The following is a 26611-nucleotide window of genomic DNA, read 5'->3' as shown; positions in this document are numbered from 1 at the left end:
TTGCTGTGATGAACCCAGGGTTGTAGAAATGAAAAAGCACAGCTATCTCTGCTTTTGCTGAACGAGTACATAGCTTTTTTCAGACAACATAATATTGTCCAAGCAGAAGCTGAATCTCTGCAAGATCCAGACTCTAAAGTGAGAATCGTTTCAGACACTGTGTACTTAACAGGTACACTTGACATTTGCTTCATGTGCAGAAATATAACACGGGAAGCTTAACTCACATAGAATTAACATGGTAAGGGGTGATTTGCATATCTCATGCTTGGGTGGCAGAGATGTACAGTATATGCCCAGAAATCACTTGCACTTTCCATAGCTGGGCATATTATTCATCTATCTATCTCTTTTTATATATAGGGAGAGCTAGCATTGAATAGTGCTAGTGTATTTGAGACAATCGGTTTTTCTGTGGCTTGTTGTGGAGCTTCAGGTTCTCTTTGTACTAACGTGGGAGTATATATACATATGGAGAAAGCAATTTTTAGATGCATTTTGGGTGAGATTCTGGAAATGCGAGTAGCTCCCGGTCTATTGGACTCCTTTCCTGTGGTCTCCAATTAAACTGCCCTGTGTGCTACCAATTAAACCCTTCCTTGCCTCCTCCTTTAATCAAGTCCCCTGTTATCCCAAAGTGACCTAGCAGAAAGTGACCACAGTATAATTGGAAAGGAGGAAATTCCTTCCATTAGTTGCTGAAGCAGAAGCACTGGCCAAACATGTGTAATTCTCCAGGTAAGTGCCTAAAGATGCTTTCAGATGTGACACAGGATCGGGGGATAGTGGAAGCATGTGAGTTTGTCTCTCTTTTTCCTGCTTCACAAGTGGGAACTTGCACATCCTCTGTGCTTTTTAAAATAAACATATGTCATTGTATGGCAGGTGCACAAGTTACCAGTTTGGATATTAGAACAAAAGGACTCACTTCATATCTACTGCCTTCCATAGTTGTACCCCTGAGTTGCTTTTCAAAGCTATCCTTACCCCCAGCTGCACATCAGTATCTTTTCAGAGATCACAAACTTTGTCTGAAAAAGTCCAATTCAGAGGTCATCTGAGTAGATACACATGAGGCAACTGCAATCTCTGAAATATTCATGGATATTACTTGGTGGGTGGAAGTAAGAATGGCAGAATTTGTCATCAGCCCAATAATTCTTCTCCCACTGCTATTTTTTCCCCTTTCCCCTTGAAACCAAAATTGCTTTTCACTTTTCCAGCAGAAAACATTGTACATCAGTGTGGAGGTGGGGGATTCAGTTTCCCACACAATTGGCAACACTTACTGTCACCAGAGGAGCCCATTATTGAGTGGGGGGAATGCAAAGTGCTGTTTATGCATGTAGAGGAGGTGGAATGTTTGAAAAGTTCCTCATTAAAAGGTAAAACAATGGAAAAATATGAGACTGTGAAAGTATGGTTGGAAATGGAACTGCCTTATCAAATAACCATAATTCTCTTGAATATCTATGAACAGCTGTGGTGCATGACACTTGCTCTGAAAAGTGTGGTCAAAATTAAAGGGTTCAGGAACTCAGAATAGACCAACTTTCATAAAATAATACACAGACTTTACTAAAACAGAACTCTACAAGAGTGATAAACTCCAAATAATTACACAGATTAAAATAGCTCAGAAGGTAACAAAACAACAAACACTAACTTATTCAGCTAATGAACATAAATACACTTAAATCTCAGTAGGCTGAGCAACAGAACAAGATGCTGTCAAAAGCCCAAATAGACGCTAACTTCGGCTTGGCTGGCTGGCTGCCGAGAGCTCCCACCAATACAGGTTTTATGGGAACCTAGACCATGAGCATTCACCTCTTCTACCCAATTACCTTGTGACACCAGCCTTGAAGCCTTAACACTATACAGCGGTATGCAAGCTCATTATTTCCGAGGTTTTAACCCATTCTCATAAACCAGTCTTAAAGGGGCAATATCACCACAACAGCCCATCCTGCCACCCCATCATTCCCCCAACTCATATCAAATTCATCAAGCAGAAATGTTCAACCAGAGGCGTAGGAAGGGGGTGCAGCCCACGCCGCGTGTCATGACTGAGGGGGGTGACAAAATGGCAGGTGAGTGGGAGGCACACCTCACGCCCGGCGGCAGCAGCTCTTCTGACCTGGTGGCAGAGAGCAGCACTCCTCAGCCATGGCGAGGCGCACTCGGCCGCAGCAGCTCCATTGTCGGGTCATTTCTGACCCGGCTGTGGCAAGCAGGAGGACAGTGAGCAGCAGCTTCCCTGCCCCTATCCTACCCTGAACTTTGGTGTGTGGGAGGGCACCCTCTCTGTCCCGCCCCCCTCAGGAGCTCGCCCTGCCCAGGGCAGTGCAGGCATATGCTCCACCGCTGTGTTCAACTCCTATTTCCAAGCACAGTGGTACCTCGGGTTACATATGCTTCAGGTTACATACGCTTCAGGTTACAGACTCCGTTAACCCAGAAATAGTACTTCGGGTTAAGAACTTTGCTTCAGGATGAGAACAGAAATCGTGCTCTGGCAACACGGCAGCAGCAGGAGGCCCCATTAGCTAAAGTGGTGCTTCAGGTTAAGAACAGTTTCAGGTTAAGAACAGACCTCCGGAATGAATTAAGTACTTAACCCGAGGTACCACTGTACTGGGTAGTGTCAGCACAGCAGATGAGTACACAATACCTAACCGTTCTGACTACATCTCCATAGAAAACACTTCCTGATTGCGAAGAGATATCTTTATTCATCGTTGCATCTTTATATGCTGAATGTAAAGTAGGGTTGGACCTGAAATACCCTCTGTTCTGAAAACAAAGGCAGATGTAATGAGCTTCACTTGAACACATGCTGTAGCTAATCTCAAGTTTTCATTCCTTCTTAGAACAGAGTCTGATTAATATAATATTTTGAGTTGTTAACGTTTTAGCTGGGATTTCTTGGAACATGTCAACGGGTCAGTATTGAGAGCCTGTCTTTCCCCATATTGCCCAAGGTATCCTATTCCTCCACAAAATTAGTGGAATCAGCATTTGTGAAATATTTAAAAATGGGCAATAAACAACTGACAACAACTGATTAAAAAAAATCTCTGGGTGAGAATCATATGATAGCAGTTTTTTATGCCACATATTTTACAAATATGATTAGATTCATGACTTGTTTATTGTACAAAACCAAAGTTCATGGTAGGTTGGTTTACCACACAAACGTCCTGTAGTTCACAAAAATAGACAATATTGCTAGGAAATTTGAACAGCCTGTGCTTGCTGGGTTTGATGGAAGCTGCAGTTCCAAACATCTGGAGGGTACCAGCTTGGGGAGCCAGCATTACAACACAGTCAGTCTACGCTGGATAGTCCTTGTTCATCTAAGTTGTTGCAACAACAACTAAGAAGCCACGGGGAATAATACCATCTCTGTATTTTTGATGACTTGGCCAAAAGGCCATTTAAAATACTACAAGCCCAGTTCTGCTGGACTTACTGATTTCTTCTTATTACTTGAAGGTTATATTTTCTGTAAACTTCCAAGTCTAGATATTCTTGCAGTTTAGGTGTCATTGTTGGAAAAACTGCAGCTCAACTTGTTCTTTCTTCTTAATAACTAACTAAACTCAAATTATAGGCATTTAATATTATGTACTACTCACCTGGTGTTGACAACAGACCAGTCATTATGTTCATTAGAGTCTTTGCAACAGGTCCAGATTGACCCATTTTAGCATGAAATGCTCAGATCTTACATCTTACGTTTAATTATTACATCAGGCAGAAACCCAAATAGACCTGTCTTGAAAGGAAAAGCCAATCAACCTTAGCTTCTTGAATGATGAAAACAGCTATTTACTAGTGCCGGTGAAATTACCTCTACAAGCAAAAGTGTCCCTTTGGAAATAAATAATTTTAATTATTACCTGTTTAATCTTTAATTAACCTAAACATCTGGACCCAGTTAGCTAATGTAATCCAACAGTCAATGTGCATTATGTCTGATATGAAAGATGAAGTGAGTTTGCTAGAGCAGCCAGCTACAGAGAGAGTAGGACATAGCAAACATTTGTTCTAAATATTCATGTGTAACTAAATATGTGCTGAAATTCCATAGGACCATAGGAATGTCAAAGGATCTCAAATCATGGCCTCTAGGAAACAGGCATCATTTATGTCCTCCATGTGCCACATGATAATAGCTGGTCCGAGATAGGAACAGCCATTTCTTCAACCCAGTTAAAAGATATATTGTGGAAATTGGAAACTTCATCCTCTTGTGGATCTTCTCAAATTACAACTTCATTATAGTCCAGATCTATCTGTCATCCTCCCTGATCCTTTGAGGACTTGCTCTGACTTTCCCGGTGTTCAAATTTTTGTGCCCTTTCTTATCCGCACAGCAAAGAAGGCTCTCCTGAGTGATCAAATTTTGTTGCATTTGAAATGAAACTACAGTTTTCTGCAATTAGAAATCTATTTTAAACACGCTATTCACATTCAAAAAGGCTTACAGAAGAAGGCAAAAAATTGTTTATAGAGGCAGAACTTTTAAAGAGATGTGAATGCTCATGAATTATGCAAGACCTTCTATTTTAATAACTTCATTAAAACACAAAAAACCCTAAAAAGACAGCCATCATGAATTTAATATAATAAGAGAAATATACTGCAAGTGGTCTGACCTTGCCAACAACCTTGCTGGAAGAAAATCCCAATAAGCATTATGAGCAAAGCTTGAGTTTCATTAAAGAATTATATGAGTAATAAGCAAACAGCATCACACTGGTGGTTACATATTCAACTGTACTAATTTAAAATGAAAATGCAGCACTAGTAGCTTTACCAAACAATTTCGAGTTGCTTTCCTGCAATGTATCCACAATCAGATGTACTGTACTAAGAGTGGTCCTATAGAGAAGGCAGCATCCATGCCCAATGATATACTTGTACACTACTCAAACAGATATGCTGCACACACTGTCCTCTACCATCAGCCAGGGGACCAAGGACCACTGGGAGGCTGCTAGGCAGTACCATGTGGTTGGGTAGAGCCTTTCTCCCATTGCTGGCATTACTGCCACTTACCTGGCCAGGGATAGGATGGGACAGTGATGAGGTTAGGGCACATAGACACACTGGCTGAATTGCTTCCAGAGGTGTGTTCATGCAGCCTCAAACTTCCAATGGTTCTGCCTAGCCAGGTAAGCTGCAGAAACTCACAGTATCAGGAGAGCACGTGGGCTGCTACAGGACAAAGAGGGGACCAGAAGGGACAGCTAAAGGAAGCTTGCTTCATCCTCTGTGTTTAAAATAATATAAGATATCTGGAACTGAGAAACAGCACCTGAATTTGTTTTCTTCCTCCTCCCAATCACTTTTCCTTTTGTGCCTCTTAGATTGTAAGGAGGACAGAAACTGTCCCATTAGTAATTGTTGTAAACCACTCTAGTGGTATTTTTATTTTTTTGACTGAAGAGCAGCATTAAAATACTTCAAATAAATACAATATACACAATCACCTTCCTCATCAAGTGGTGGGCCTATCTTGAAATTTCTTTACTACTAACTGTGTTAATGGAGTGCTGGATTCTATACATAACAACAGTAGTTGAGTTATTGCCCGAAGGGCAACAGTTCTCAGCCTATGAATATTTATGATTCTATCAACCAAAGGAGGATGAATATTTGCATTCCATTCCATAGTGTTCTGACCACTAGCTATCACCTGCTTCTGAAAAGTTCAGTACACTTGAAACATGCCACTTCAATTGCTCTCAAATCCCTACCTGTTTACATGAGTCCCACTTTGTTTTCCAAATGTGCACATAGGAATAAAGGCTTAGCCTTCAAATGAGTGATATTCCTTAGCATTTTTTCATGCTTACAGAGATGCAAGCAAAAATACACCTCTCACTTGGTTCACCAGCTGGTTCACCTTTGGACAGAAATGATTTGGCCACTGTAGTCTTGTGGCTGCCAGACTGAAATGTAATGTACCATCAGGCTGCCCTTGAGGACTACTCTGATACCTCAAACTGGTCCAAGATTATTGGCTGGGCTTCCAATTAGAATTAGAATTCACATTGCCCCTGTTTTAAAACACCTGCATTGATTGCTTGTTTGTTTTCAGATCCAATACAAGATGCTCACATTAATGTTTACAACCCTAAACAACTTAGGCCCCAAATATTTGAAAGACCATCTCCTTCCCTTCAGACACTTCTCAGGTGTTAAGATGGAGAGAGGTGACACTCTTGGTAGTTCTACTGCCCTCTAGGTTTGAGGGGTGGCAAGACTTCAAGAGGCCATTCTCTGGAGTAGACCACAAGTTGCAGAATTCCCTCCCCAAAGGTGATGGTGGGGATCTGGCACCTTCATTATGTAGTTTTTGTTGTATGCCAAAGGATTTGTCCTGTTCGTAGAAAGCATGGCTCCAAGCGGTTTTCTAGGCATGGGTTCAAGAGACTTCCTGTTTACCCTACCATTTTCCCCCAGGAAAACCCACTCTTTAGCACTGAATTGGAGCAAATGCCCATCTGTGGAAAACCTGATTGGCATTTGTGTCAATTCAGCAGTAAAGATTGGGGGCTCATCCAGTTTCCCAGTGGAAAGCAGAAGGACAAACATATAGTCTGGATGAGCCTGAAGATGCACCTCTTTATCCTGGCCTTCGACACAGACACACCCATTTGGACACTCGTTGTAATTTGTCTGTTTAGAATTGTAGTAACCTACCCTAGGGCTAATGGAGAAGGGCCAGTATGCCCTGGTGCCTCTGTGGTGCAGAGTACAGTATAGGGCTGAGCTTTCGATCCTTCCCCTCTGGGTGCAATTCTGAAATCATAATGTTGCACAGGAATATCTCTCGGCACTTGGTTCCTTGTATCTGTAAGATGCAAATAATAATTAGCTATTTTACAAGAATAAGGATATGGGTTATACTTTTCACTCTGGGTGATAAATAATAATAATAAATTGCCATCACGACAGGAGCAGCAGTGAAACAAATTTCTAAATACTACAGGCTCCCAATTACGGCAGCCAGCGTTTGCTGCACTTGGGGCAATCTGTCAGAGTAGCACGTAGGCTCATCAGCAGGATTAATTTATTTTTAATAATACAGGAAGCTGCTGCACTTCAGATACCCACTGAAAAATGTGTTTATTTCTTGTTTTGGAAACATGATTCTTTGTGGGGGGAAATAACACATATAAACTGAAATACGGTCGAGCACCACCAAAGACTGATAGAGCTGCTTTGAAAGTTTAAGTCAGGTCAAGGCTTAAGTTGTGGCTTAAACAGATAGATGTTTAAGACTTTCAAGGTGCATGCATTTTATTTTATTTTATTTTTACAGCATTGCAAGTGTTTTATAAACTCAGGTGTTCCTACAAACCTCTGGGAAAACCTGCATTACTTTTTAATGAAATTAATAAAAAGCACGGATAAGAAGCTCTGGTGTTCTAGTGCATTACTGTCATTTGAAAAACCTATTGGATCAAAGGAAGACTGTTTCATCTCTGTGGTGCTCCTTCCCTGCAATAAGGCATGGAAAGCATTGCTTTTTTATGGAAGGGAGAATAGGATGCAGCTGCCCCAGTCAAATGCAAATTCAGCCTCAGCCAGCCTTACCTTAAGAGCTGAGCAATCCTTCGTCACTAATTGTCCAGGCACTTCACAAAAACAACTGCACAAAAAATGTCATATTTTAATAGCAGGATGTGTTCCCACCCCCAGTCAGTGCTGAATGGAGAGAAAGCCTTGTCTTGATGCATTGCCTTTCTAATAATGTTGCCTTTTGAAGAGAAAGAAAGAGGTATTTCTCCTGCTTTGTATTTATTATGATGTCTTTCTTCTAAGCTGTGATGAATATTCTGTTCAAGGTTCTCTGCAGGAATTCCTTTCATTCTGCAGAGCCACCCGGTGATTTACAAAGAGCTACATCTCCCACACTCCTCAAATCAAAATATTTATGGTCAAAACTTTCCGGTGATATCCAGCTATATTTAATATGATTTGCTAAAGCCATATTAGAAGGTTATATAACTTGTATCAGGCAAAGCTTGAAATCCAATGCAGTCTGCATGCAGCATCTGCCTGGTGTGCAAGCAAGCAGGAACCTATCTCCTTTGTTGGACCCAAACAATCACAATTTTGCCTAACCCGGCTGCAGGATTCAGGCTAAGCAATTTGAGATTTTTGCTTCCATCCACTGCCAATAACAAAACTGACCTTGAGTCTCCTGGTTTGATAAAGTCAGGGTTGTTATTATTATTATTATTATTATTATTATTATTATTATTATTATTATCATCACTAACTTTTATTTTATTTATTTATTAAATTTGTATACCACCCTTCATTCAAAAATGTCAGGGCAGTTCACATACGCCTGCCATACATCCGGGGAAACCCCCAGACGAGTCCTCTTTTGGGGACCAACATGCCTATCTGGGCGGATTTTTACGTTGTAAAGAAAATGTCCGGGTTTTTTGTGCTCAGGCTGCTCTGCACACCATGGCTGCTGCCAGCCCGAGCTGGGGAAAGAGGTGCACGGGTGTGGCGGTGGCAGCTCCATGCACCCCTCTTTCCCCAGCTCAGGCTGGCAGCGGCTCAGGTTGTCCTCTCTTTTCTCTTCAATATATGGCCACCCTAAGTTCACAGCATAAAAATACAAACACAAAGTACATAAACAAAACAAACCCATAACGCCCCCCCCCCAAAAAAAAATATTAACGAAACAATGCAAGCACCAATTCAAGCATCTTGAATTTCACAAAGTTTGAGCTGGTTCTTATTTTAAATGAATTGCTAAAGTCTAAGGTATTCATTGGCTTCATTGGGCTCAGTATGTCCTGCCCTCAACCACTTCCTAAACCAGTTTATATGGTTTTTTGTTGTTGTTGTTTAACTGTATTTCTGTTACCATCACTATTGTTAGTGGTATTTTGTCAGAAAAACAGGTGCCAGAGCGCACCATGAACTTCTGTCTTATTCTCTTAGGATGGCAATGGTGCCCTCCTAAGAGGTGTTGTAGCTGAGCTCTGGTGAGCTCCAACTAGAAAAAAAAAAGCCCTCTTGTCACCCTCAAAATTTTTCAAACCATTTCATTGTGCCCTTCCCAATCTATAAGCCAACTGCTAAAGCCTCAATACTGAGACACAATAGATTTAGCTTGCAGAAATCTGAACCCAGGTCTCCAAAGTCCAACACTCTTGGCACTACACCAAACTGCTTTTCTTTTTTTTTCTTTTGCATTTATGGTTCAGAAATTGTCTTTCATCTCTCGGGTTGGGTATTTTTGTCATGGCAAATCCCTAATATAATTAATAATGATCTGCCCAGGCTTCACAGCAGCCTGATACAAAATTCGTTAAGAGACCTGAACTTGCTGTCAAACCTCTCTTCGTGGAATCTGCTGGATTAAGCAGAAGCACAGAACGGAATATAGAGTAATTACATTTTTAAGGATTTGCCATCTTTTCCTGGCATAAAAATTGCTAATCCTCCCGTTTTCCTCTCAAACGTTATCACTCCAGTCCCTTGCATGCCAACTCAGAAGGCCTACTGAGTTCAATGAGACTTGGTCCCATATATGTGTGTACAGTCATACCTCAGGTTGCGAACGTGATCCGTGCGTGAGGCATATTCGCAACCCGTAGCGCTGCGTCTGCGGATGCACATGATGCGATTTGGCGCTTCTGTGCATGCGCGTGACATCATTTTGCGCTTCTACACATGCGCAAGCGCCGAAACCCAGAAGTAACCCGTCCTGGTACTTCCGGGTTCAGCGCAGTCCACAACCCGAAAACATGCAGCCCGCAGCATTCGTAACCCAAGGTATGACTGTATATGTAAGTACTAGACAGGAAACATAACATAGTGTTATCCTATATGTAAAGGGTGGGGAAACTTAGGCCCCGTCTCCAGTTGTGGCTCTCCAAGGATTTCTGTCTGGCCCATGGGACTCTCCCAAGGTTAGGCCTCTTACTGGCTGTGCTTCACAGCTTCTTGAAGTATTTTTGCCTTGCTGGAACTTGTCCACGAACTCTAATAATGCATATTAAGGGACTTGTGTAGAAATGTGATCATCTGTGGGATCATCGCTGGTTGTCACCCCAATGTCAGCAAGAAACAGAGCCTTCAGTGTCACCAGCCAAGTCCTGTGGAATGCTTTTCCAACAGAGATCTGTATTGACGTTTGCTGAAAATGTTTGTATGCTGCCAGGTTTATGCAGACAATTGAGAAAAAAAATTCTTTTTTTTTTAATGCTTAGCTACTTATCTGGGTTTTTCATTTTGATGTAGTTATATATATAATCGTTTACACCACTTTTGATGTTTTTAAATGAAATTACAGTATACAAATATATTATTTATAGATTAAATAAAGCTGGCCTACTGTATTGCATCTACCATTGCTCTATCCACTTTTTTCCTCTGGCCCTGCCCACCACTCGAAGGTGATCCAGAAAAGGATGCATCCCTCAAACTGAAAAAGGTATATAGGATAGCAGCCTATGTCCCTTGTCTCCCAGTTGTCTAGCACTCACCTGGATTGAGAAGATCTAATGATGCATGCAGGTATTCATTCCTAACTAGCAATGCATGCTGTCATGACAAAAATGCAAAAGGGCTGATAGGGCAAGACATGGGAGAGCTGTCTGTTGGTCCTAATGAATCTGTGTTCCTTTCCCTGGTGATGTAAGCCATGAACAGATTTTATAAAACAGTGGTAGGTTGTGTTTTGCTTCAGACTAAAAGACACCTGTGCATACCTGTCTTGTTTCTGTTTGCATAAGGATGTGCTTACAGAGAGGCAAACCAACCACAGTGTTTGCACACATACACACACTTAGCTGATTTTTAGGGGGAGAAAGTTGGGCATTCTTTGAGGTAAATTTAAATCTGCTTTGGCATCTGTCCAGGCCTGCATAATATCAGGCAGGGGACATCCTGTCTGAGAGAACAGATTGTTAGTTCAATTATACTTCTGAAATTGAGTTAAATATCCATGAAATCTGCTTCTAAATGTGAAAAGCCCAAGGGAATTGTTTTGTTTTAAATTGCAGCAATCAGGCATTCCAAATAGGATGTCAGTGTGTGCATTGTACGCTTGTTGGAAGTTGTTTATTTCCAGGAGTACTATGCAACAAGGCAAAGGTGAGCCGATCTAAACTAGGAGAAGCCTGTGTGTACTGCTGCCATCTAAAGGCATTGTGTGGCTTTTGCATACATTGCCATTGAAACGAGAGAGTTTAGCATCTATCTAGTTTAGGGGTTGCTAATGTTTTTAGGCCCATGGGCATATTTTGTTTCTTGAGCAACTACTGTAGGCCCCATCTTCTCTGGCTGCTTCTCTCTTTCTCCCCTAAATCAATCTCTCTCTCTCTCTCTCTCTCTCTCTCTCTCTCTCTCACACACACACACACACACAGAGAGAGAGAGAGAGAGAGAGAGAGAGAGAGAGAGAGAGAGAGAGACCATATGCACACTATTTGCTTTCCCAAGGGATATGTTTACATATCAGATCCAGCAGAATTAATTTGACCCTTGAGAAGCACATAGAGCTATAAAGGAAGATCTTGCTCCCTCAGCTATTTGTACCTTTCAAGGGAGACAAAGGGAATTGCTCTCACCACTTCATGACCAAAAAGGACTGTGGGTGGGGGCGTTCAGAGGCTTCATAGATGCTCACCCCAATTTTCCAAGTGAGGAGACATTCCAGGACACTTGCCCAGGTCTGGGTTCGTTGGGATAAGGCTGCTGGAGACTTCTCTTTAATGAAGATATCTTCTCAACAATACTATTGTTCCTAAAAGAGAAACCAGCCCTGAATTTCTGCCTCCAAGACCACCATGTCATATTCAAGTCTTAAGTACTGTTGAATAGTGGAAAAGATGGATGAAGGACACAGCTCTGTTGGATTCACATGTCTTTATTACAGCAGTTAGAACTTCTCCTGGAATCAGACTGACGGCAGCCTAGCTGGCTGCTTTATATAATACTAAGTAACTTGAAACAGTAACAACTTAAAACTAGCTAACCAATCAGGAGAGACAGTTTTCAATCCTTTATTTACATACTGGTGGCCCTGAGTGAGAACTGCAACTAATCTTAATACATAACAAGTAGTTGAGGGCAGAGGAACACAAAGCAGGCTTCCTGCACAGTAGAAGTTGGGCCATTAGGGCAAATGGAAAACTGCCCCACCAACCTCAGTCTGCCCTCAGCCAGCCTCCACCTTCCTGCCTTCTTCCATGCAAACAATCAGGGAATAGCTCTAGTTACAGATGGGTAGCCGTGTTGGTCTGCCATAGTCAAAATAAAAAAATTCCTTCCTGTAGCACCTTAAAGACCAACTAAGTTAGTTCTTGGTATAAGCTTTCGTGTGCATGCACACTTCTTCATTGCCTCTGGCTCCACTTGGTCTCCCTGCCTTCTGGCCTTCCAGTCACAAGGGGCACCGGTCACCACTGTTCTGGCAACCAACAGAGAGTAGCTTAAGAAGGGTCCTTATGGATCAAGCTAAATGCCCATCTAGTACAGCATCCTGTTTTCGCTGTGTGCAATGGCACTCTCCCAGTTGCCACTGCTTGCTCAGACTAGCCAGGCCACCACAGTCAGAATGAAAGTACCATTTGACTCAGTGTGGCTAAAGAGTCCTCATTGCCGGACTCCCTACAGTTTCCTTTGGACCACAGCTGGATGGTGGTCCACAGGCTGACTCTTCACACGCCATGCCTCAGTTTAATGGTTCAAGACCCATTCTGTCTTGACACCAAATGAAATTTATTCTTGCAGTTGCCTTTCCCTTTGCATAAAAGTCCTGAGCTGGGCAGATTATCAAAACAGTTGACAACATCATGAAATTATCCAGTGACCTTTGTATGTTGTATCTTCACTGATTTTGCACATATTCAGTGTGTGTGTGTGTGTGTGTGTGTGTGTGTGTGTGTATACACACACACACACACACACACACACACACACACACACACATATATATATATATATGCTTTCGTAGATTTTCACGGGTACAGGAATGTAGGTTTTGGTGTCTTCGGGTGTCTTCCCGTGTAAGAGTTGGGGTGTCTAGGCGACGTTTCGACGAGGTCTCACTCGTCATCTTCAGGCTGGTGCTTTCGGCTTCTTGTTACTAGAACAGAGCAGGATCTCAGTGTTTGAGTTCCTATAAATACTGTTTATACCACACCCCCTCAACAGTAATACCACACCCCCTCAACAGTATTTATAGGAACTCAAACACTGAGATCCTGCTCTGTTCTAGTAACAAGAAGCCGAAAGCACCAGCCTGAAGATGACGAGTGAGACCTCGTCGAAACGTCGCCTAGACACCCCAACTCTTACACGGGAAGACACCCGAAGACACCAAAACCTATATATATATATATATATATATATATGCTTTCGTAGATTTTCACGGGTACAGGAATGTAGGTTTTGGTGTCTTCGGGTGTCTTCCCGTGTAAGAGTTGGGGTGTCTAGGCGACGTTTCGACGAGGTCTCACTCGTCATCTTCAATGAAGATGACGAGTGAGACCTCGTCGAAACGTCGCCTAGACACCCCAACTCTTACACGGGAAGACACCCGAAGACACCAAAACCTACATTCCTGTACCCGTGAAAATCTACGAAAGCAAATATCTCACCTCTACGGGGAGGAAACCTTCCAGCTGACAAGAACCTACGAGAAACTAGAAATCCGAAATGAAGATGACGAGTGAGACCTCGTCGAAACGTCGCCTAGACACCCCAACTCTTACACGGGAAGACACCCGAAGACACCAAAACCTACATATATATATATATATATATATATATATATATATATATATATATATATAAAATATTCAGTGTTACTGAAATTTTAAAATCATATTTCCTTTCCTTACCTGAAAATAATGCATGTCCCTTTGAGGTTACGAATTACACTTTTTAAAATAAGATATCTGCACCTTGATTTATGCAGCCTGCTGCCCAGGGTCCTCTTTTTTATCTTTAATCATCTTTGGGCTAGCTGATTTCCTATTACTTGAAGTGGCATGTCTTTTAATTGTAGTCATTATTGCAAGCTAAGCGGATGGTTCTCAGCCAGATTGCATCACTAGGGAAAGTAAAATGCTAAGAACAAAACTAATTTACAGTGGCCTCCTTCCACAGTAGGACCCTTTAGTGCTGCTGAAGCATTTCTTTTTGCAGTTAGCTGGAATTAAATGAGTGCTGCTATACTGCATTTAATATAAACACTATTTTGGCCTCCAGTTCCCATCAGCACGTACAAGATAATATTTACTAGGAAGTCCCATTCAACAAAAGATCCTCTGTAACTTTGAGGGAAAGTTTCCTTCTTGCAGCTGCTGCACGCGGTTTGCTTCTTGTTTAGCATCTTCGGTGGATGAATCATAAATTGCCCTCTTTTTAACCTGTTCCCTGTCAATGTGGTCTTTAACTCTTGGTTCCTTACCTTATTTTTATATTATGTTTTGCTTTCCTTTTTTTACATAGAGAAGGACCCAGTCATTAAACCAGTAATTAAAGCCCACCTAAGGAAGAGAAATTAATTAAGGGGCAATTTATAATTTAGCCACAATGGATACCAGTTCTTATTTGAAAACAGCTGGCAGTAATGTTATATATGCTCTCAGTACTTTGTTCATTAAAAAAAAAACCACGTTATATCCCCAGGCAATGTGCAACATAAGATCAAATATACTGTATTAAAATAAAATAGGTATTAAGATGCACTTTGCTAGACCATAATTATCATATGATCACTATCACAACATACATTCTTCTTATAATTAATGCAAGTGACATTTCAAATTATTTCTAGAGGACCTAAATATGTATCAACAACATAGTTACTGAAAGCAATGATGATGTGATCTAATCATACTTTCCAAAACTTGAAGTACTGTCTAGTCAAGCTTTCTTTCATTTTCCATAGCCTAGTGGCACTCTTAATGTTTCATTTCTTTTAAACCTAAGCTGCATCAGGATTATTTTAAAATATGTTTTCAGAATTTTTTTGCCAACATACCTGATGGTTGTACAGTGAGCATACAACTTACAGTGGTACCTCGGGTTAAGAACTCAATTCATTCTGGAGGTCCGTTCTTAACCTGAAACTGTTCTTAACCTGAGGTACCACTTTAGCTAATGGGGCCTCCCACTAACGCTGCGTGATTTCTGTTCTCATCCTGAAGCAAAGTTCTTAACCCGAGGTACTATTTCTGGGTTAGCGGAGTCTGTAAGCTAAAGCGTCTGTAACCTGAAGCATCTGTAACCCAAGGTACTACTGTACTTGCATTTAACTTGTGAGCATTCAGCTTTAGGCAGTTGGCAAACCATTTTAAAAATAAAATAAAAAGAGGGTAGAAAAGGAGTGGGCATCTGGGGGGAAAGACTTCAGCAATCTCACCCGCCATTGTACCCAATGTATTTTGACTATATGTGATTTTGGCTTTAGGTATGATCCCCAGAATATAAGCCCCACATAAATCAAGGGTTAGGGTTAATGAAAAGACGTGTTTCTGTGTGATAGTGAATGTTGTAAAGCCTTGTTATGTAAACAAGGGAAAGGCCTATATCTGAACTTGAATGAGGTCTTTGTTTGCCTGATGAATTGTTTTAGTTTTTCCTTAGTTATAAGGAAGGCAACAGTGTACTACTTTTTCTTCACTCTTGCTCACCAGATAATGACAACATGCCATTAATCTGAAAGGAAAGGAATTTTAAGCATGAAAAGGGAAGAGCAACTTATAATTAACCTTTCAAATGCAGTGTCAAGGGCTAATCCATTAAATAATGTAACAGTCATTAGCATATGATGCCTCCAATTTTAAAACAACCCACAGTACAATACTGCATGGGGCAAGATCAAACCCATATACGTTTAAAAAAAAAAGCAGACAGCATTTTTAATACCATAAAGCTCTCACACTACTCCAGCAAGTGTCTCAACTGATCTACCTAAGTGTTTTAAGGATGTCTTGAACAATCTATATTCAATGAGCACACAGTGGGAGGTCGCTGAAGAGGGGATATTATCAGCTTGCTGCAGATCTGGAGAAGTTGAATAATAACTGGATTCAGTCCAGTTGTAACAAGGGCAAAAGGATCTTTTCCATCCCACAACAGGAGAAATACCAAGGTCATTTAACATTACTTACATTGCTGCCAATTACAGAAATGAGTTCCCTAAGAATCGGGCACAGCACCTAGTGTTACATTCTTAAGGATTAAAAAAACCAAAATTCTGTAGTCGTAGTCTTAGTTTCTCTGCTTCAGGGCATTAAATCTATTTCATAGCATAGCACTCTGAAATGCATTTTGCGCCTCTCCCTAAATGTGTACTCTGTCCTTCCCTGAAGCATTTGTCAAAGTTCATCACTGAAGGTGGAATAGTCCTCTTAAACAGTCTGCATGAATACATCCACCATGTACTGTCGAGTGGACACTTTCAATCATACCAGCTCCAGTGTTAGCCCACTGAAGTAAAAGGGAGTATTCTTTGAGTGATCAGTTTAAAAATGGTTTAAGAATGTTGAGATACAGGCATTCATTTGAATTACCTGGGAAATGTGTTCATAAACTTTTTGGCACCTCTGTAGCTGAGACTGCTTCAGGTTGCTATTGAATTACATGGTTCTTATCAGATAGTCCTCATGATGAGAGGATTGTGTCTGTCATTGTATGGAAGACTGCACAAAAAATCCAGCCCCCTTCAAAAACAGCCTCATTGTCATGTGAGAAGCCTCTTTATAGTTCCTTGTATATCCAGGCACTGTGCGGTGTAAATTCATGAAGGATTTGAATAGGGAATTCTGATATAGTGATGTCTGCCCCAGATGAGACCTGAGATAATTGCTTGTTCCTGTAGGGTAAATGGTTTGGACGTTCATGGACATGATGCATACACCTTTTTAATATCCTTGGCTGAAATATGTAGTCTGCAGTTCAAGGGTTAGGAAGGGTGGTTAAGCTTAAAATCACTTGGAAGCCGCTGATTTTAAGTTGCCATGGTAAAGGAGCCTCAGACAATGAGAAGCTTTTGCATTTATATCTTCGTAAGCCTTATGATGGAATTGGCTTGCTGAAAAGTGGTTTCTTCTTTGGCACTGGTGACATGAACACTGATAAAATCATCACCTAATTATAGTGTTTTATAATGATTTCTGAGCTTCCTCTCCAAGGGCTTAGTAATCGGTATCAATCTGTTATCAAGCTCTCCACCAATGGCTAGAAAAATGCACTTTATGGAAATCACAGCAGTGGTACCCTATTAATCTGTTGATGAAAAGGAAAAGACTTGAAAATATTTTCAGAAGTTATTTTTCTTTATTTTTATTCTCCACCCAATCCCAATTTTCCTCAGTAGATATAGCTGCTTATAATTTCTTTCAGTATGGATTCAATAAAAAAGTATTGCTTTCTCCTAGCATATAGGAAGTAACATAAGGATGAAGCCAAGTATGAATTTTGGATAATGTGCAGGAGATGCTTTGAAGATTTAGGAATATCGCAATATAAATACTAAGTGATGTTTGTTTGCTATTTTCATTGTTCCAAAATAAGAGGTCTGAACAGTCACCTACATGTTTATATTATTTTTAGCGTTCTGTGGTGCCTGCCAATATAATGCATTGAAGTAAAAACGAACGATCTCATTAAAAGGGAAGCAGTGAAGTTTAGTCACATAAAGACTTATTTTGCTACTTCTGAGTTTTGAGGCCATTTCTAAAATCAAGAATACAAGATGGTACATCAGCACAGAGCACGGCCAACAGGCAGTGCATGGTTGTGGGTTGAAATAAAATTCCTTGTGGACCATGTAGACTATGTGAACACTGTCAGAGGAGGATCTCACCACTCTCTGCCTAAAATATTTACATTCCCCCACGAGCCCCTACATGTCTACCAGTCCTTAACCTCAACCAGCCATTCTGCAATTTTGGTAGCTTCTCTTCACTGTATTTGCAATAGATCTAGTTGAGAGGGTCCAGCCCCAAGCATGTAGGATGGCCTCTTACACATCCCACAAAAAGAGGAAACTCATCACCAAAAAGCAGAGGGCCAAAGAGAACATACGGTTTGCATAAAAATTTCATGTGCTATTTCATCTGTATATATACAGATTTTAAAACGATGGCTCTAATTTAAATAGAAATGTAAAACTTCTCACCTTGGTCAGATAATGTCAAGGCTCTGTCAAGGCTTCGGGAAAGCCTTGCTTCTCCCCCAGTTGCAGCAAGAGCAAAGAAATCAAGGTAGAGTCCTTTTTAAATGAGTTTTATTTATTCAATCCTAATAGTGAGAGGCAAAAGAATGCAATAAGCCTCAACAATGGCATTGCTCAAAACTGGGCTGCTCCTCCCTCCTTCCTAACAACAGCATCTTCCCTTATGGTGGCCACTTGTGGTCAAATGTTTTTGAGTCCTTTGTTCCTATACTCTTAATGAACGCCGCGTTCTAGGAGAAGGGGGATCAGAAATACTTTCCAGTGACAATGTGTCATCTGGCTGCCCTGCCACCGTTCCCCCCCCCCTTCTTCTAACACTTCCCAACTTTTCTGTTTGTCTGTCTCTGAGCTGTGACTTTCCTCAAACCCCTCAAAGCCCTGCTGTAAATCAAGGCTGTCTCCCTCCTCTCCTGCAGCATCAGGAGAAGGGGGGAGTGTGATCTCCACCATTCCTCCTCCATCTTGCCCTCTAGAGTCCGATCCCTGACAGATAAATTGTTACCTAGTTGCCTGTGTGCTGCCTCCATCTGCTGTCCAGCTACTGACTGTTGATGGGCAATTTCAAAGTACATAGCTAAGGCATGTTCGGTTGAAATGTGCCAGAGAACATACCATCAGCATCTTGATGGCCTGCAAGCTGCAGCTCTTTTTAAAATAACTGTGTTCACCCAGTGGGGGGTTATTAATGAGATTTTTGTGGGAGATCCTCTGGATTTCCACAGACATTTTTAGCAATTTCTGCCTGGACACTGCTTCCGACTGCAGTATTCCAGCTATGTCCAGGACGTATGGCAACCCTACATTAGTGGAATTGTCAGATCAGCCTTACACATTAGCAAAAGAGTTTCTTACACGTTTATTAGTTTGTCAGAGCCACCTAGCTGAACTTGTAGCAAAGAGTGTTGGTTTTAGCTCTGATGTTTGCATTGCAGCTCAGGCAACTTTTCCCATTCGATCCAAACGGTGGTTGCATCTCACAAGATAATGGGGTCTGACAGCACTTTCCAGACAATCTTAATTTAATGGTGTGCTTTAAGCTGTGTGAAGTGCCATGGAAATGTACAAATATGTTTAAAAATAAGTAGATTAATCAAATCAATCTCCAGCCCATATTCTTTCAAAGTGGTGTGTGGCCTTTCAGCTGCTTAGCTTTCATTAAAGTTAATGGCCAGTGTATAGAAGAAAAATAAACACTCTTCAGCTAGAAAACCCCTCAGGGCTCGCCCCAGTCTGGAAAGCTCCTTGGTAGGACAAATGCTACTCATTTTATTATCTATTCAGGCATTCAAAGCAGATAAAACTAACATCTTCTGTGAATTGCAGTTTTAACTAGTTTTATAGAAATGCATACCCCTTTCTTGGAAGAAGGGAGAAATTTTGCCCCAAAGTGTTTGGCATATATATGGCACTGCAGGGGGAAATCAGCAAAAAGAGCCAGAAAGGTGGGGAAAGTCCTCTAAGGAGGGCAAAGAAGTATCAACCTCTTCTTCATTGCTGGAATCGTTAAAAAGTTTCATTTCTAAAGAGCTGAAGAATTCAGATGATTGTTTCATTGTTTCATTGTTTAGTCGTGTCCAACTCTTCGTGACCCCATGGACCAGAGCACGCCAGGCACTCCTGTCTTGCACTGCCTCCCGCAGTTTGGTCAAACTCATGCTGGGAGCTTCAAGAACATTGTCCAATCATCTCGTCCTCTGTCGTCCCCTTCTCCTTGTGCCCTCCATCTTTCCCAACATCAGGGTCTTTTCCAGGGAGTCTTCTCTTCTCATGAGGTGGCCAAAGTATTGGAGCCTCAGGATTTGTCCTTCCAATGAGCACTCAGGGCTGATTTCCTTAAGAATGGATAGGTTTGATCTTCTTGCAGTCCACAGGACTCTCAAGAGTCTCCTCCAGCACCATAATTCAAAAGCATCAGTTCTTTGGTGATCAGTCTTCTTTATGGTCCAGCTCTCACTTCCATACATCACTACTGGGAAAACCATCGCTTTGACTATACGGGCCTTTGTTGGCAAGGTGATGTCTCTGCTTTTTAAGATGCTCTCTAGGTTTGTCTTTGCTTTTTTCCCAAGAAGCAGGCGTCTTTTAATTTCGTGACTGCTATCACCATCTGCAGTGATCATGGAGCCCAAGAAAGTAAAATCTCTCACTGCGTCCATTTCTTCCCCTTCTGATTTTTTTTTTAAATAATCTTTATTAAAATTTCAAAAGGTTACAAAAAACAAAACAGAAAAACAAAAGAAAACACAAAAAACAACAAAAAAGATTCCACCTTTTAGATCTCATTTTCAATAACTTCTTTTCATGACTTCCCCACACCTCCCCTTATTGTATTCCAACTCCAGTTGTTTGTTCAAACAAGTTTTTGTCCTTAACGTCCTAATCATAAATTGTTAATTTGCTTAACCGTGATTTGTTAATATGATTCTGTAGTAAATTTATGCCTTATCATTATTATCCTTATCTTTAGTTTAGTTTATTCAACAATTTTTAAAATATATACCTTAATCATATATGAAAGAAAAAACAGGAAATATAAAAACAAGAAAAAAAGATACCTTTCCTAAGGTTGTCCTTAATTCCCATTCACGGATTCCCCATTCTTATAATAATAAAAAACATATAATTTTTACACTGCAAAATGAGAATCAGGCCGCCTTTGGACTTCTAAACCCCCACCCTTCTCTCCCCGGTTTCAGTCCCAAACCAAAGTCCAGTTAGTCCATCTTTTTAGCCTGGTGATCTTATGTCCGAGGCTCTCAAATCTCTCTCAGTCCCTTTCAGCCGGCTTCTTCGAAAGTCTCTCATGCTAAACATCCAGGGTCGAAAAGGTACCTTCTCAGTGTTGACCATGCTTCTTCCAGCCATGCCTACTTGTTTAAAGATGGAGCTCCAACTCTGCTTCTTGAATTTGTATATCCCAAATGGTCCAACTTTCACCTTGGTCGAATTAGAGTTCATCTTAGCAGGTCTCCGGCTCTCTTTTATCTTCTGTGGCATTTCAACCACCCCTTCTTTCTGCTCCTCCTGTTCAGCAGGTGTCTTTTCCTCCTCTTCAATTTTTGGTTTCTTTTCTTGTCCAGCTGCCTGTGTTTTGAGCATCAAGTCCCTTTCCAACTCAATAGGTGTATTTTCTGTTAACTTCGGTTTTGTGGGGCTTGTAGACAAAACATGGCCTTGCTCGCTCGTCTCTCGCAGCTTTCCCACGAGAAAGATAAGCTCTTGCAAGTCAGCTCGTATTTCCCGACCTAGTTCCATTCTTGTAATGTCCAAGAATCCCCTCTAGAGGGATTCTAGTTACTTTGTGTTCTTTTCCCTTCCGATCCAAAAGTCAGATTTATTTGTATCAATCTTTCTTTACTTTCAATATTTTGTAACAATATAACCGGTTAAAATTTAAGCTTTCAGTATTTCCCAACTTTGACAGCTAGTTTGACAGCTGTCAAAAGTTTTCTGTAAATCCTCAGCAGGCTCTTTTCACGGGTTACTCCCGGTCTTGAGAAAGGTGGTACTTGATCCAAACAAATAAACTCTTGTCCTCCAGCACACTAGCTTAGTCCTTTAAATCCGTGGAATTTATATTTTTTATCCAATCACAACAGTTCTTCTCACAACCTTAGATGACAGATCCTTGCTTTAAGCTGTTTACAATAGGGGGGGACGGACTTTCTTTCTTTTTTTTCACCTCCCCCGCTCGTACCAAATCCAAAACCGAATTATTTATAGTCCAATTTCCAAATTACTCACGGGTTGTTGCTCTTGATTTTAAGTCCAAATTTTGGCAGGAAGAAGTCAGCGCTCTCCGACAAACGGCATGCGGCTATGCTCGGCAGGGGAAGCAGAAGACTCACAGCACCACGCCACACCCCGGCACCCGTTCCGTAGCCTTTAAAAAGGCTCCTTCACGAGTCGGGAGGGCGCTAACGGTGCCAGCCGAGTCACCATGTCCACGGGCTCCTTGCCCGTGGTTTTTTAGGGTCCCCGTGTCGCCGGCACGGCAAGACCCAGCCCCCTGTCAAGCCGATTCCCTCCGGAGCTCGGAGGGAATCCGCCATTAGTCGATCGCGCTAACCCGGAAGTCTCCCATTTCTTCCCCTTCTGTTTGCCAGGAGGTGATGGGACGAGTGGCCATGATCATCTTTTTTTGATGTTGAGCTTCAAACCATATTTTGCACTCTCACACTCATTAAAAGGTTCTTGAATTCCTCCTCACTTTCTGCCATCAAGGTTGTGTCATCTGCATCTCTGAGGTTGTTGATATTTCTTCTGGCAATCTTAATTCTGGCTTGGGATTCATCCAGCCCAGCCTTTCACATGATGAATTCTGCATATAAGTTAAATAAGCAGAGAGACAATATACAGCCTTGTCGTACGCCTTTCCCAATTTTGAACCAAACAGTTGTTCCATATCCAGTTCTAACTGTAGCTTCTTGTCCCACATAGAGATTTCTCAGGAGACAGATGAGGTGATCAGGCACTCCCATTTCTTTAAGAACTTGTCATAGTTTGCTGTGGTCGACACAGTCAAAGCCTTTTGCATAGTCAATGAAGCAGAAGTAGATTAATGAAAACACTGAAAATAAAGGAGGGGTTGTAAGAAAAATGGGAAGAAATTGGAATACTTCTGTAAATCTGTATAATTTTTGGTGAACCCCCCCCCCCACTTCCCCCTCAGCCTTATCCCATTCAAGAAGATCTCCTGACCTCCAGGAGGAACTTTTGAGTGGGTTTGGTGCAAGGATGAGGGTGAGAATGCCACCTTTCTCCCATCCCTTTTTTTCATAACTTCTCTGGATCCAAGCCATTAGTTTTGAATGGCGTTCATCCAGATATTTATCTCCAAAAAGGGATTTTGAGCTCTTAGCAGAGACGCTTAGGTCATGTACAATATATAACTGGTTTGTACCTTTCAGGTGCTATGGGTTAAACCACAAAGCCTAGGACTTGCCAATCAGAAGGTCGGCGGTTCGAATCCCCATGACAGGGTGAGCTCCCATTGCTCGGTCTCTGCTCCTGCCAACCTAGCAGTTCGAATGCACGTCAAAGTGCAAGTAGATAAATAGGTACCGCTCCGGCAGGAAGGTAAACTGTGTTTCCATGCGCTGCTCTGGTTTGCCAGAAGTGGCTTAGTCATGCTGGCCACATGACCCAGAAACTGTACACCGGCTCCCTCGGCCAATAAAGCGAGATGAGCGCCGCAACCCCAGAGTCGGCCACAACTGGACCTAATGGTCAGGGGTCCCTTTACCTTTACCTTTCAGACTGAACAACTTCTTTAAATACAAATGGTTCATTGTTAAGATGGTACAGGTGGCATAACAGCTAGCTAAGGCTTCAGGAGAATTACAGTATTCTCTAAATGAGCAAAACCTTAATTTATTTGTTAAAACTATATTGATTCAATTTGTTTTCAAGCCAGGTTTGAACTATCCTCTGTCAAGTCTAAGGTTTGAAGTCACCAAATAAAAGAAAGAGGCGTTGAAAATCCTTGAAACGAAAACAAGCAGATGTTTGTTTTCTACATGAGGCTCATGTCAAGAAAGGAAATGGAAAGTATATTGAGCAATTAAATCTTGGGAGAGTTTTTGACTCAAATAACATATTCACTATGCTAGATAGTTACCGGAATTGTTGGAGCAGGAGGTGTTATGTAAATGCTACAGTTTGAAGACAAGCATAGACATTTATTGTCATTTGTGCTCCACAAATCTGCATCTTGGAAGAACAACTTCCAGCCTTGCAGACCTTTTTCTAGAGAGGGCAGGGCCCTGACTGACTCCAGCTACAAAAGCTGAAGCTGCTAAACACACTCTTGGGCTGGGATCTTATTTAGCAGAGTTTGTTAGGGGGAGGGTTGTTGCTGTTAATCCTATTCATTTTTGTGTGTTTATTTTAGATCTTATGATATATGTAGAAATTGTTTAATTTGGATTATGGCTACACTTGTTATGTTTGTAACTATGTCTTTTTTCATGTTGTAAGCCGCCTTGATCATGATTCTCTATGGAAAGGCGGCATACAAATAAATTCATGGATGAATGGGTGTTATATAGAAAAGAGGGAATTATTTCTGATAGAGATTTCAACAGGATTTTAAAATTTGTCCTTGGTTACATCCAGAAGAATATTTGCCAACATATTTCCTAAGGGTTTTAGAGAAAAAAAATCAGTTAATTGAGGTATGGAGATTCCTTTATCCTAAAGATAGAGCTTCTACATTATTCACAGTGTTCTAATATTGATCTTTTTTAAAGCATCACTTAATATCATATCAGAAGCTGTTAATATGCAAATCTATTCAAGGCTGATCATGTGACAATATCTCTTAACTGGTCTGTAGATTTTGAATATCCAGGGGAGGTGGGGATATAACCGTAATTCTAAATACTGTATAATAACAAACTTAATCATAGCATTTCATAATCTGTATCAGTGAACTAGTTTATTCTCTGAATGCCATTGGTATTTATCTTTTAGTTCGCTACACTTTTATGTACATTCACTGCTTATTCTGTGATCCTCAAATTAGCACTTTTCTGACTAACCAGTGGATAAAAATCCCTTGAAATATGAACTGAAACAATATTTCCAAGGAGAATCAACTTCGGTATACGTGCAGGGCATTCTGAACTTATCAAAATGCCATGAATGTTCTTACCATGTTGGATGAATTATATGTGAGTTGTTAAAGGGTTTCCAGATTGCTTAGTAATTTGGGACCCCATAATCCTTGTGGCTTGCCCCTTGGCACCTTTACAGCATTACTAAATGTAATTCTAAAATAGATAACTTCAGATCTGTGAGAAGCAAAAACCTCTTTTTTTGTGGGGGAGGGGATTAAATGGCACAGAAAATACATCACTTATATACTAGAGATCAGAACGGATTATCATATTGATGCCTTCTCACCATGAAATCTGTCAAAAGAGTTTTAAGTGCAAATTCACTAGCGTTTTTTCTGAGGGAAAACATTGTGGAAAGTAGCTGAATATATTCCAACCCTATTACTTTTGGAAACATTCTACATCATATATTTATTAGTTATTAAAGTAATGGAGAAGGCAAGTGGATAGCAAAATCTGAAAATGACACACAATTACTACGTGAGACGGTTGTAAGGATTCCATTTGATAGTCTCTGGAAAATAAATTCTTAGGAGGTGATAATAAAGCATGTTTTTTTTAATACTGCCAGCATCTTTCACAGACATTATGCCAGCATCATTCACAGACATTATGCCAGCATCATTCACAAACACATTAACAAAAACATTTTAAATTGGAGTGTGTGATTGCTTGGAAACTTCACCTTTGGAACTCCCTATGTATGGAAACTCCCTACTAGAGAAAAGCATGGGATAGTGATTTTTTTTTTTGATTTTTTTTTTTGCTGATTTCAGCTTCCCCCTGTAGCTCCCAGCAGAATTTCCCATGCAGAAGTTTCCCCATACCCTCTGGTACAGCTTTTCATAGGACACTTACTGCTGCAAGGCAAAGAAGTAATCAGCAAAAGTTTCTTCCACCTCCCTCTGGCATACGTGGTACCCCACTGATGAGATGGATGAGTTTGGATGCATATCATGTGCTCATCACTCATCAGTGGACTTGTGGCCAATACATTCATGGACTAAAATGGTCACAGTCCTGACCATTTATTGCAGGGAAGGTAGAAATGATTCCCACATACACAATGATTTCATAAGACCTGCTGAATTATTCATGAATATCCTTTGAAAAATATTGTATTTTATACTGCTGTCTGGTAAAAATGAAAGCTCTGCCTGTGATGGCTCTTTTGCCCAGTCAGGCCATGCTGTCCATTGGAGGTATAGCTGTCATTGACCTGTAAGTACCATGGAATTCAGCGGGGCTTAGTTCTGAGTAGACCTATTATGATTATGATTGTGCAACCTTGGTGATATCAGCACCATGTTCTAGCCAACTGCTTGGGATTGAATTTGGGACCTTATGCCTTTACCAATGAGCTGCAGTCCTTTCTTGAGTCAGGATTTTAAGGAATATCCCATAAATAATAGGTTTTTTATGCCATTTGTTGCTTCTTGCTATCCCTTTTTTGTTGTGATGGCTCTGTTGATGAAGTAGAGCACCTAACACCATAAAAAGGATTCACATTTATATTTACACACACACACACACACACACACACACACACTGGAATTATATTTATTATTCTACAGAGACCAGACTAGGGCTGTCCCACAAGGAAGAAGATGACCCATACTCCATTTCCTTCCTTCTGTTCTATCACACATATTGGGAAAATGCAAAGTTATTAAATTAAAACACATGTTAGAACCATGAAAGGGCTGTCATTTTTTCATCCCTCTGAAATGAATAGAACTACACA

General features: G+C 41.0%; 1 protein-coding gene across 4 annotated transcripts in view; it reads left to right on the top strand.

Moving 5' to 3' along the window:
* SYT1 (synaptotagmin 1) overlaps positions 1-26611 on the top strand; it is a 359848-nt gene that overhangs the window by 305456 nt on the left and 27781 nt on the right. The gene's annotated exons all lie outside the window — the stretch shown is intronic.

This window comes from Podarcis bocagei (genome assembly GCF_964188305.1).
Source record: "Podarcis bocagei genome assembly, chromosome: 10".
Lineage (NCBI taxonomy): Eukaryota > Metazoa > Chordata > Lepidosauria > Squamata > Lacertidae > Podarcis > Podarcis bocagei.
Note: the sequence above shows the minus strand (reverse complement) of the source record. Positions and strands in the feature narration are given on the sequence as shown.